The following is a 13,217-nucleotide window of genomic DNA, read 5'->3' as shown; positions in this document are numbered from 1 at the left end:
TTTTTTCCTTTCTTTCTTTTTGGAAATCAAGAAAATACTGCTATTGGCTGAATGAATCCTCCCAAAATTCATGTGTTTTATCTCCAGTGCAATGGTATTTATACATAGGATCTGTAGAAGATAATTAGGTTTAGGTGAAATCCTGCATGTGGACCCCCGATAATAGAATTAGTGCCCTAATGAGGAGATAGAGGGATCAGAGCTCATCACGGGAGTGAGTATATGTGAGCAAGAACGCTGCTGTCTGTAAGCCAGGATGTGCGCTCTCACCCGTCACCAAGTGTGTCGGCACCTTGATGTTGGACTTCCCAGACTCCAGAACTATGAGAATGAAATGTTTGCTATTCAAGCCACCCAGTTTGTGGGGTTTTGTTGTAGTAGCCCAAACCGAGCAAGACAAATGGACCGCTTTCACTTCATCTCTCCCTATTTCCTGAATCCAATCTCTATAACTAAACACAAACAAATCTAACACCTGGATTGAGCAGGACCACATGACAGCCACTCAGCACAAGCAGGCAGAGGTAAAGCAGGGCAAGATTATGTCTGAGATCTCTTTGTCATCTTCCATTAACATAATAATTGTCAACTTGAGCAAATATTCGGGTCAAGGTAATTGTCTAGAGAATGTATTAATTGCACTGGTTAATGAGTAATTATCAGATCACACCCAGATACTCTCTCTTTCAATTTTTCCTCCACTGGTACACCTAATACAGCAAGAAATTTTCAATTTAATATACTAATAGATTTGCCTTATCTTGTGTTTCACTGGGAATTTATATAACCAAGACTTCACTGATACGAGCAGTTGTTTAAACTGAAAAATTGCAATGCCTTCCCCAACAACCTTGATACAAGTCTTATCTGTGTATGAAAGTGACAAAAACATATCTTTTTGTTGAGACTGTGTAGGGATGGGCTAGCTACATAGAGATATTATTTTATACCTAGCATTAGAAATAAAGAAAAGTGTTGGTCCTTTCTTAGAGTTCACCTTATTGGCGACACAACTCGATGTGAGCGTGTGACTGGGTCATGTTCCTCTGAACTGTATCAGCAGACTAAATGGGGAGGGTACTACACTTCCTCTACATAAGTGTAGAGAAAGGGGTGGATTTGACATTCAGGTTTAAGAGGAAATAGAGTGATGGAATGGGAAGACTTCGTAAGTGTAGGCTTCTAAGTATTAATTATGTATTGGATCAACTTAACATTTTCATAGGGACATCTGTAATGTATTTTAATAAACTCTATTTTGCGACAGCCATAATTAAGCAACATATAATGAAAGGATATATTCAGAAGAGTCAGTTCTGCTTAAATAAACAGAAGTTTTAAGTATTAAATTTCTTCCCAGAAATAAATACAACACTCTATGCCAAAGCACATCACACAGATGAGTATTTGTTCCTGCACATAAGACAATCGATTTTAAGAAAATTACATGTCATAACATGTTGAATTTTTTTCCTCATTTTCCATTATAATTTTCTTTATGCATAATTGTAGAAACTGTAAGTACCCACAGTGTGGAAGGAAGAAAGGATGACCTGTATGTGTTTGTGTGTGTGCATGAGAGAGGGAGGGAGGAAAGGAAGGTGGGGAGGTGGAGAGAGAGAGGTCGGGAGAGGGAGGGTTTGGGAAAGAGGGAATAATAAATTGGTTACATATTAAAGGCATACATGGTCAGATTACTAGACCATAGGCCTCCCAGAGTTGGATGAGAAATGATCCTCAGAGAATTACAGCTGGTTCACAAGAGTGACACTTGAGGATACATGTATCAGGAGCATAGCATTTTCAGATAAATCATTTTACAAAAGCCTATTTCCTAGGTGAGCTAGCAAGAGTATATTATTAGCATTTAAAAAAGAACTAGGGAATATCATATAATATATTTTAGGATTTTACACTGTTCCACAGCCTCAAAAATATTTTTAAAAAACAATATTTCATATCTTTGAAGAAGATGCCAGCCCAAGTACAAATAGTTTGCCTCATTCACATGCAAAGTCCCTGGGCTGGCAATAACAAGTTCACTGTTATGAGGTACTTTGAAATGTCTTCAGTCTGTTAAAAAAATATAGATATTCATTCACACACACACACACACACACACATGCACACACACTATTGTTTTGTAGAACTTCTTTTCAGCAGCCAAATCATCCCTAGCAGGGTTGGCTCATTTGTTTACTTCTGTGAATGTGAATGAAATGTATCTGTGTATAAGAGAATATAGTCACTGACCTTTACATGAATAAGGAAACACTATAAATCTCACTTTGTAATCAGTCACCCCTCAGCTAGTCCTCAGCCCACAAGGCATTAGTAAAATGCTACCTGTAAAGAAATAAAATTTTAAAAAGTCGAATAAGGAAATGACAGTAGCTAATGACACCTGGCGCCTATAGGCAAAACTTCAGGAATTCTACCCATGGCTCTTCAAAATGGCAGAATAAAATGCTTTCCCAGCTTCAGAGCCTTGTCTCTGCTAAATGTCCTTGTTTTGCCTGCTAGGAATCAATTCATAGCCTGTCAGTGTAACACTGCCTTCAGTTATCATGAGAAATGTTTAAGCTTCTTTTGGGGGATCAGTATTGAAGAGGAGAGCCTTGACTCAGTCATAGAGAATGAGAGCAAGTAAATTCCACACATGTCCCCAGGGCTCAGGACTGTGGGAGAGGCAGATCTGCTGGCCTCCACTATGGAGAGCTTCACAGTTCTTACCAAGGAGACAGTTAAATGGTGCTAAAACAACCACATTCATCAAACACATACTGTTTGTTCTCCTTGCCTTATTTAGTTCATATAATAATCTTCACAGACAAATATTCTACCCATTTTGCAAATGACTAAAATGAGGCTTAGAGAGGTTAATTTATTTTCCCATGGTCATCAGCTTGTGAATAATGGTAGAGTCAGGATTTGGTCACAGATCTCTACTTGATTCTACATTTTACCATTACTTCACAAAGGTGCCGGGAGTTAAATTTGAGAAAGGGGAGCTATTTTTGTCCAAAACATTTGGGCAGGAGCTCTCATCCTAGTACATAGGTTCTGAGTTTGTGTAAGAAAGTCTGCTGAGTATAATGGGCCCACTTATGCAAACACATTGCTGTGGAAGAGAAATAAATAGACACAGCACCAGAAGCTTGTAGTGAGTGTATATTGGATACACACACACACACACACACAGCATGGGGGGAAAGGGTGAATAGGAAAACGAAAAAGAAGTAGATTAACTCTACTCTGGATGATTAAGAACACGCATAAACAAGGTTTAAATTATGCTCTGAAGGATAACTGACCAGATATCGGGGATGATGGGGAACACTAGAGCTAGAGTGCAATGGTGAGGGTAAGCTATGAGCAAAAGTTTGGGGCAATGTCTGGAAGTTTCTGGATTTAGCTGGATTAATGAGAACATAAAGGTTAAAGTAGGCTTCAAATTCCAAGTTAAGAACTTTAGATTTTATTCTGCATACAAAAGGGATATTTAAATTTTTCTAAAGATGAAAGTGGTGTGCTTGTTTTACAGACCAAGAATATAATCTGGTCCCAGTAAGCAAATGAAAGAATTTAAAAATCTTTGACTATGAGGGAGCACATAGAGTCTGATAGAAATAAAAATATTTGGACAAAATATCTCTGTCTGAAAGCATTGAGGTTTGAAAAGAGTAGCCGAACGACTTGCCAGTGTGTCTGACACTAAGTACTAACGGATTAGCATCTCCGTGTCTGAGAACTCATTCCCTGTGCTAAAAAGATGATAGTTGTTTTTAGGGGAATGAACTGAATGCATCTCCTCCAGAGAGAACAATAAACATTGCCTCCACCAACCAGGCTTTGGATATGCGTTAAGGGCATGAACTTCCTGACAAGTGCCTGGAGAGCAGTAAAGTGTGGATCCTTATCTTTTAGTGCTAGCTAAGGTAAGCTTTGGGCTGACATCCTTCTATAAAAGCTGAGACTCTGGAAAAGACACATCTGTGCTCTTAAACTCTCTCACTTGTGCTCTCTAGCCACACAGAGGGCTCCTAAATATACTTGCCAAAAAGACCAAAATTCTCTCTGAAAAGTAGCTTTTAGTGGCCATAGTCAAGCACCAAACAAACTGCCTACTTGCCTCCAAATCTATAACTACATCATTTAGGTCTGAAAATATTTAAAACAGACAAACCCAAACCCTACACATCATCACCAGCTTTTTTTTTTTTACAATAAGTCTCCCAAGGACTCAGAGGTGGATTTACATGGAGCTTTTGAGGTTTAAGCCACAGGGTGCTGATTTATAGTACCCTGTAAAGCTCTAGAAAGATCTTAAAAACATGTGAACTCTGAAGTTTTGTTGTTTTTGTTTGTTTGTTTTGGGTTGTAATTTGTTATGATTTTTTTTTTTTTTTGCCTAAGTAAACATGAACAATGATTTTTATTTTATTTTATAAAGAGGGCCTCCCCACATATTATCAGCTGCCCCTATAAGGTTCCTTTACCTGGGGCATTCTACTTCCTTGTGTTCTCAGCAACCTAACTTGGTTGAATATATAAGCCTAGCGAACTACTTGAATTAACTCACTAAATACAGTCACAATAGTCGCCCCCTATCTGCAGTCTGTTTCAGTCAACCACAGTCCAAAAATATTGAATGAAAAATGCCAGAAATAAACAATTCATAAGTTTTAAATTGCTTGTGGTTCCGATCAGTGTAATGGGTAATCACACCAAGCTGCTTTGTCCACCAGAGACGTGAATCATCCTTGACCGGCATCTCCACGCTCTAGCTGCTCCCCCATGTTAGTCACACAGTAGCCCTCTAGGTATTGTGGTATCTGCTTGTGGTCAAGTAAACCCCTTTTTTACTTAATAATGGCTCTAAATCACAAAAGTAATGATGCTGGCAATTCGGATATGCTAAAGAGAAACCATTAAGCGTTTCCCTTAAGTGAACCAAGAGGAAGCTCTAGACTTACTAAGGAAAGAAAAAAAGCAGGTGCTGAGGTGGCCAAGATCTTCAATAAGAAGGTATCTTTTATTTGTAAAATAAGATATTATTCTATTTATTACTAGTTACTGCTCTCAGTCTTTCCTGTGCCTAATTTATAAATTAAACTTTATCTCAGGTGTGTAGTATAGGAAACAACATGGTATATACAGGGTTAGGTACCATCTGTGGTTTCAGGCACCCACTGGAGGTCTTGGAAAGGAGTCCCCACAGACTACTGTATTGATTTCAAGTTACGTAAATATCAGAGGTCATATACCAATGACTAAATTGGTTTCGCAATATTTATTTTACAGCCACTCATGTTAGCAGTTGACAAAAATGACAGTTCTCTATTAAGGCCAGTCATTTTGCTAACAAAAATCGATGTAATCTGCATATAAGAGAAGGCACCATATTTTTTTTTCTCTGTGGTAAGGGACAAACATTCATTTTATCACAGAATAATTTCAGGTAATTAAGGAACAAGTTAAAGAATGGAGGTGCAGCACACATCTTAACTTTGAATTGCTGAAAATTGAGTTATCTGAGATAGCTCCTCTAGTATTATGATAAATGTTTCATACAAACAATAATACAGTAACCAGAGCTCCAGCAGTTTATGTGACAATTCATGTCTACAGAAACAAAGAAAGTAAAAAGGTCAGTAACAACCATAATCTTGTATTTTCCAGCTGATCTGTACATTAGGTGATAAATAGTTCTATTAATTGGGGTCAGCAGCAGTATAACTTACATCAAGCCTGTTCTCTCATGCAGAATACCAGCCTTAGGATGAAAAACACAGTGATCAATTAAAAAACTGGCAAATGTTTTATATGGAATATTTAATGAGCTAATGGCAGCTAATTCTGAGGAATAAAGTTTTGATCTCTTCTTAAAAACCTGATAAATTCTATAATGGATTCTGGCAAACCAGATGATTTTCATGGAGTTGATAAAGATAAATAAATTAGTGAGGATATGTGTCCATCAACCATGAAGAGTAGTTTTGGACAGGGGTAAAAGCAGAAAAATCAGCTCCATTTTTTTTACTTTGTTTTTTTCCGATTATGAAATAAATATGGACAATAAACAAATACTGTCAGCATCTCGTCAGAGAGTGCCTTTGGCTTTATGAAGTTCAGGGCAGTTGGCCTGATTTGTGAAGCTTGGGAAAGTCAGCTCCTCTGTTTTCTTTAGGATATATACTTATATATTATTTGTATCCAACATCAGTTCGTCACCAAGGTCTTTGGGTTTTATTACATATTATTATTTCCTCTGAGTTTTTGTGTTGAGATTTATTATAAGTTTTAAGTAGAATAAAAATCCTGGAGAAGTTTTTAATATGTTGCAGTATTGATACATTTTGTTTTACTTTGTTACCTGCTAATCTTTGCTAAACTTGACACTCTCTAAAACAAGAGTCTCCTGTTTATTGATGTGCTCTGAGGGTAGAATTGATTTTAGAGTATCAGCGATCTGTTGATAATGAATTGTTTTCAGTGACCGGAAGGATATTCTACATTTTAATGATATTTATTGCATTTTCCTGATTAAAAGTAGTAAGTGTTCCTTTAAAAGGAACAACATAATTTCTTTATTTATTTGGAAACCACCTCAGGTAATTCCGAAGTGCAGCCAACTTGGTTTAAAGGGAACTGGAGGGAAGTCTAACAGGACAGTGGATTGGGATAGTCAGAGTTCAGAATCTTGACCATTGGATGTTTTATTCTTTTTCATTTAATTCATTTTTATTATTATTTTTATTGTAATTTTCCATTACTATTTATTTCACTTAGCATAATGTTCTCCAGGTCTATCCATGCTATCACAAAGGGTAAATTTTCTTCTTTTTGATGGCCGAGTAGTATTCCATTATATAAATGTCCCATTGTTCTTTTATCAGCTCATCTACTGATGGACACTTAGCCTGCTTCCAGATCTTGGCTATTATAAATAATGCTGCAATGAACATAAAGGTGCATATATTCTTTCAAATTAGTGTCTCGGGTTTCTCCAGATAAATTCTCAGAAGTGGAATTGCTGGGTAATAATGTAGGTCCTTTTTTAATTTTTTGAGGTATCTTCATACTGCTTTACACAGTGACTGCACCAATCTGCATTCCCACCAACAGTGCACTAGAGTCCCCTTTTCTCCACATCCTCGCCAGCACTTGTTTGTTGATTTATTGATGATAGCCATTCTGACAGGTGTGAGATGATATGTTATTGATTTCATTGTGGTTTTAATTTGCATTTCTCTGATGATTAGTGAAGCTGAGCATCTTTTCATATGTCTATTGACCATCTGTATGTCTTCTTTGAAGAATTGTCTATTCAGGCCCTTTGCCCATTTTTTAATTGAATTTTCTCTTTTTTCATGTTGAGTCTTGTAAATTCTTTATAAATTTTGGATAGTAGCCTCTCATCAGATGCATTGGTGAATATGTTCTCCCATATAGTGGGTTGTCTTTCTATTTTATTGATGTTTTTCTTTGCTGTGCAAAAACTTTTTAGTTTGATGTAGTCCCATTTGTTCATTTTTTTCTTTTGTTTTCCTTGCCTGAGGAGCTGTATCAGAAATGATACTGCTATGAGCAAAGTTGGAGATTATGTTACCTTTGTTTTCTTCTAGGGTTTTTCTGGTTTCAGGTCTAACATTTAATCTTTGATCCATTTTGAATTTATTCTTGTGTGTGCTATAAGAAGGAGGTCTAGTTTCATTTTTCTGTATGTATCTGTCTAACATTCCCAACAACATTTATTGAATGAGCTATCTTTAGTCCATTGCATGTGCTTGCTTCCTCTGTAGAGTATTAATTGACTATAAAGGTGTGGGTTTATTTCTGGGCTCTCTTTTCTGTTCATTTGATTTATGTGCCTGTTTTTATGCCAGTACCATGGAACATAACTTATCTTTAATTAAAATTATCCATATTCCTACTTCATAAGTCACTTGAGATTCCAACCCAATAGATGTGATGTGGGCCCACGACATCTGTGGCTTTAACAAATCCTCCAGGTGATTCTGAGCTACACCAATTCATTGAGAACAAATTTTCAATTATATATGCTGTTTTGTTTCTATTATATCATATATATTATAATATCCTACAATGTTAACAAAATGTTTTATGGAAATATTTTTATTTCATTAAAAACACTTTGAAAGCATGATTTTCAGTGGTCTCATAGTTTCCCATCATAAGAATGCATCATAAACTTTAAAATACTTTTCTATTTTTAACAAGTCTATTTTAATTTTACTCTACAAATTATGTATGTAGTAGTAAACATTTCTATATCTAAACATTTCAAACTTTCTGATAATTTTTTCATAAACATTTATAGAAGTAATATTACTGAATAAAAATGTGCATTTTTAAGTCTTTAAAGCATGTTGCTGAATTATTTTCCAAGAGACTTATGATAATTTATATTAATATTGCCCTGTGACCCTGCTCCACCACTTCTAAATGTTATAATTATTTTTATCATTGCTAACTTGACAGCTGAAAACTATTACTCCTTGCATTCTCTGCATGTATTTGCGGATACACAGACTAAATTTTTTTCATTATTTATAGGCTCTTGGTATTTTCTTTTCTTTTTTAAGGATGTTTTACTGATTATATTGCTACAGTAGTTCTAATTTTCCCCCTATACTCCCCCTTCCCCAGCAACTGCCCAAGTCCATGCCCATGGGTCATACAACAAGCTCTCTAGCTTCACCCTTTCACATATTCTACTTCTTCTTCTTTTTTTTAATAAATAAATAAATAATTGATTATTTTAACAATAAAAATTAACAATCCCTCCCTCTCAGACTTAAGACCCGTTATAATCTTATAAAGGACAATGGGCGAAGGTCTTGAGCTCCTCTACCTGCTTCAAGCTGGACATGGTCGTCGTCCTACCTACCCTTGGGTCCAGAAATCCCTAATAATAGTGGGGGTGTGGAGAGGAGGGTGGCCTTCCCACATGGGGAAGGATCGTGCAGACTCCAGGTCAGTTGACTGTCCATGGACAACAGCGTGCTTGGTTTAACAGACTGGCATCCTTGTTGTATTCTGGGGGCAACGGATTTGGCAACAGGGTTAAAAGGCATAATTCAATCCATAACCACTAGATGACAAAAGACAGGTATTAATTTTTCAATGTCCCACATAAGGGAAAAAAGGGGCTTCTTTGGAGGAAGGTGTGCCAGGCACATCTCACCTGTCCAAAAGCCTTTCGCCCATTATACTTAGTTTGGGCTGAGGGGAATATTTTAGGTTTCCCCTCTCTCAGACCTCTGGGCTCTTTCTGTCCAAGCCATTAGGATAGAAAAGAGAAAACAGTTTTAAAGTGAAGCCCACAGGCCACCCCATACTTCACCAACCCAGCCACTTAGTTCAGCCAAACTGTTAAGTCTCAGGAGGCAGTGATGCAGACAGTATTAAGTGAGTCCTATACATACAGACAATCACTCAGGTAATGAGATCATAGTCTTAATGCCCTTTGAAAACAGAAAACTCATGTTAATTTATGTAACATAACCCACAAACAAGTCTCTAAATCTGTAAGACTGTCTTATTGGAAAGACATTCAAATGCAAGGCATTGGACATTCTTCTTGCCTGTAAATTAAACATCTTTGATGATACCACAGACATAGTTTAACTTTCAAGTGAAAACATATTTTAAATGAAAAGAAACTTTAAAGATGGTTAGCTGCACTACTTTATAGTCTACCACTGAGCATTGTGATTTTCCTCGAATCTTGATTTTTCTCCCTAAGATTACCCTCCTTGTCATTAAAGGGACTGCATTAAGTCCATTTTTAATGTATCCTGTTCATTTGCATAAATACAACAAGAGCAGCAAGTGATCACTTACGATCTTTAGTTATGCTTTACTGGAACTTACACAAGGAACATTTAGGGTGACCTTCAGTTTGACCTTCAGGGCACAGAAGCTGAGCCACATACCTGGCATTCAGCCTTGCCTGTAAGCACCTGTCTTTTCCAAGTCCTTCTGGTTTTCCATTGTGCCTTAAGGTCCCTTCTAGTCATCTTTCAGGAAAACAACCTTCAGTCCTTCCCTGAAAAGATTGCTGTGGACCACACAACCAACCACGGTACCAGGCCTTTTATCTCGTGGGCTTTTATTACCTTTGAAAGTAATTCCCAGTTCCTCAGGGCTTTTTGGTAACAACCAGAGCCCAAGCATGTCTCTTTTAGGCATGACATTCCAGTCAAAGTCTTGATAAAAAAAAATCCTCTATTAACAACTGGTCCTATTAGTTTTATGCAAAGAGCCTTATGTCATTACTTACTTCTTTAGAATGCCAAACTCTGGAGGGATCAGATAGGGAGAAAAATATACAGTGTGAAGGAAAATCTTTGTCCTTCTAATATTCACTGAACTTGCATTTTCATTCTTTATATTTTCATTTTTCCCCCACTAAATTTTTTTTATTTTTGTTTTTCCATTACAGTTGGCCCACTTTTCCCCCCTCTTTCTTCCCTGTACTCTGCCCCCCCTTCTCCCACCATCAGTCCCCACCCAGTTGTCCATGTTCGTGGGTCATTTATACATGTTCTTTGACTAGACCCTTCCCCTTCATACCCCCTTCTCTCCCTCCTGCTTCCCCCCTTGTTACTGTTAGTTTATTCCTTGTTTACATACCTCTGGTTCAATTTTGCTCATTTGTTTGTGTTGTTTATTAGTTTCCTGTAATAGGTGATAGCATAAGGTATTTTTCTTTTGTTGCCTGGCTTATTTCGCTAAGCATAATTTTCCCCCTTTGTACTTGTATTCCTCTCGTCTCTCTCTGTTTCTTCATCTTCTTAAAGCAGACCCTTTAGCATCTCTTGCAATGCTGGTTTGGTAGAGATGTATTCTTTTAGCCTTCTTTTGTCTTGGAAACTCCTTATTTCACCTTCCATTTTGAATGAGAGCCTTGCTGGGTAGAGTATTCTTGGTTGTAGGCCTTTATTTTTCATTGCTTGTAATATTTTTTGCCATTCCCTTCTGGTTTGTAGTGTTTCTGCTGAGAAAACTGATGATAGCCTTATTGGAGCTCCCTTGTATGTTACTAGTTGTTTCTCTCTTGCTGCTTTTAGGATTCTCTCTTTGTCTTTGAATGTTGCCATTTTAATTATGATGTGTCTCAAAGTGGGCCTGTTGGGGTTCATCTTCATTGGGACCCTCTGTGCTTCCTGGACTTGTGTGACTCTTTCTCTCCCCATGTTAGGGAAGTTTTCTGTCATTAGTTTTTCAAAGAGGTTTTCTATTCCTTGCTCTTCTTCTTCTCTTTCTGGAATTCCTATTATATGGATATTATTACGTTTCCTGTTGTCCTGCAGCTGTCTTAGAACCTCTTCATTCTCATTCAGTCTTTTTTCATTTTGTTGCACTGTCTGGAAGTTTTTGTTTATGTTGTCCTCCAGCTCGCTGATCCGATCTTCTGCTTCCTCTAGCCTGCTTTCAATTCTTTCTACTGTGTTCTTCAATTCAGAGTTTGTATTCTTCGTTTCCTCCTGGCTCTCAGTAAGTTCGTTGTAGTTTTTCTGGAGTTCCTTGTAGTTTCCCTGGAGTTCTTTGTAGCTTCCGCTGATCTCATTGAGCTTCTCCATAATCCATGTTTTGAATTCCATATCTGATATTTTGCTCCCCTCTATTTCATTTAGCACTCTTTCTGGGGATTCTACCTTTCCTTTCAATGGGGGGTTATTTCTCTGTCTCCCCATTTTTGTGACTCCTATTGTTTGTTGCTGCTGCTTAGATTGATCTGCACTTCTTGGATCTGCCCCTGGTGACATCAGATCGTGTACCAGTCTGGCTCAAGGCAGCCTGTTGGAGACTTCCAGGGATCTACTGCCTTTGTCTGTCTCATTTAGTTGTTAATCTATTGAATCTGTTATTAGCCATCAGGCTTAAGGACCGTGGGTGTGGCAGCTTAATTCCTGTAGGCAGGGCTTTTGCTTCTCCTCAGGCTGATGCCACTCAGAGGTGAATGGTCTGCCTGCAGTGTGGGGATGAGTCAGCACTGGGTCCTGGTCGGCTGCTCCCCCAGTTCTCCCCTCAAAGCCACCGCACCAAACTCTCCCCAAGCATCTCTAGTTTTCTGTGCCTTCCCTCTGCCTGAGCCCAGGGTAAGTGGGGGCCAAAATATTTTTGTATGTGAATCACTTAAGAGCTCTTTTTCTCCAGCTATTTCTCTCTGGCTAGCAAGAAACCCTGTGGCTTTTCACTTTTCACAGCTGGATACTATTTTACTTTCCACTCTCTGTTGCTATAGGCTGGGAAGCCCAGCTGGGGGTTTAGACCCTGCCCTTCTCAGGGGGAACCCCTGGCTGCTGAGCTGTTTCTCAGCCCCTTCAGCTGCCAGCCATCGGAGCCCAGTCAGCCCTTGCACATCTCTGCATTTCCTACTGGTCACATTGTGATTTAGCGGCCTTTTCTGTCTCTCCATGGTTATAAGACTTCTCTCCAGCTAGTGTTCAGTTGGTTATTCCAGATGATTTCTCCAAAATGAAATTGTAAATCCAGACTGGTCCTGGGAGGAGGTTACTGTAGCTACCACTTATTCCTCTGCCATCTTGGATTTCTCTTGGTATTTTCTTCAGTGAATTGTTTGTTCAAATCCTTTTTCAAGGCAGTTAAAAGTCCTCAGATAATCACAGATCACCAAGAGATTTTGAAATTTGCCCAGCGCATCTAAATATTATCCTTCCTCTAACCTCAAATCAAATGGGTTCCCAGGTAGCTATAATCTAGTTACAATTTAAGGGTATTCCTCAATCCAGAATATTCTTTCTCAGAGTGACAGATGACAGAAAGGCATCAGCTCCCATTGTCACTATCCTTTCCTTGCACATAGGTCATGAAGAGAGGTCAGAACTCTGAATCTCTGTGTGTTCCTGGTGAGAGTGCGTTCCCTCTTCTGAAACACTCTCAGATTGCTCACTGCTGTCTCAGAGACAAGCCATGAAGACGAATCCCTTCAGGGCCCCTACCCCTGTCAACCACGGTCACCACAAGACACTCCGCACTCCAGGTTTCCCCTCATTCTCCAGTCTTAGGCTTCTGACACCCCCTAATGTAATCCACCTCCTGCCCTCACTCAGCTCCTGACACTTTTCCCCTGGGCCATCTGAAACGCGGGTGCCTCACCTGGCACACCCCTCATATTCTCAGGTTCTTCTCTGAATGCTTTGCTTTCCTCTTGTGCGTCTCCC

The sequence above is a fragment of the Furipterus horrens genome, unplaced genomic scaffold, assembly GCF_987537825.1.
Source record: "Furipterus horrens unplaced genomic scaffold, mFurHor1.1.pri manual_scaffold_12, whole genome shotgun sequence".
Taxonomy (NCBI): domain Eukaryota; kingdom Metazoa; phylum Chordata; class Mammalia; order Chiroptera; family Furipteridae; genus Furipterus; species Furipterus horrens.
This window is presented reverse-complemented; position numbering follows the sequence as displayed.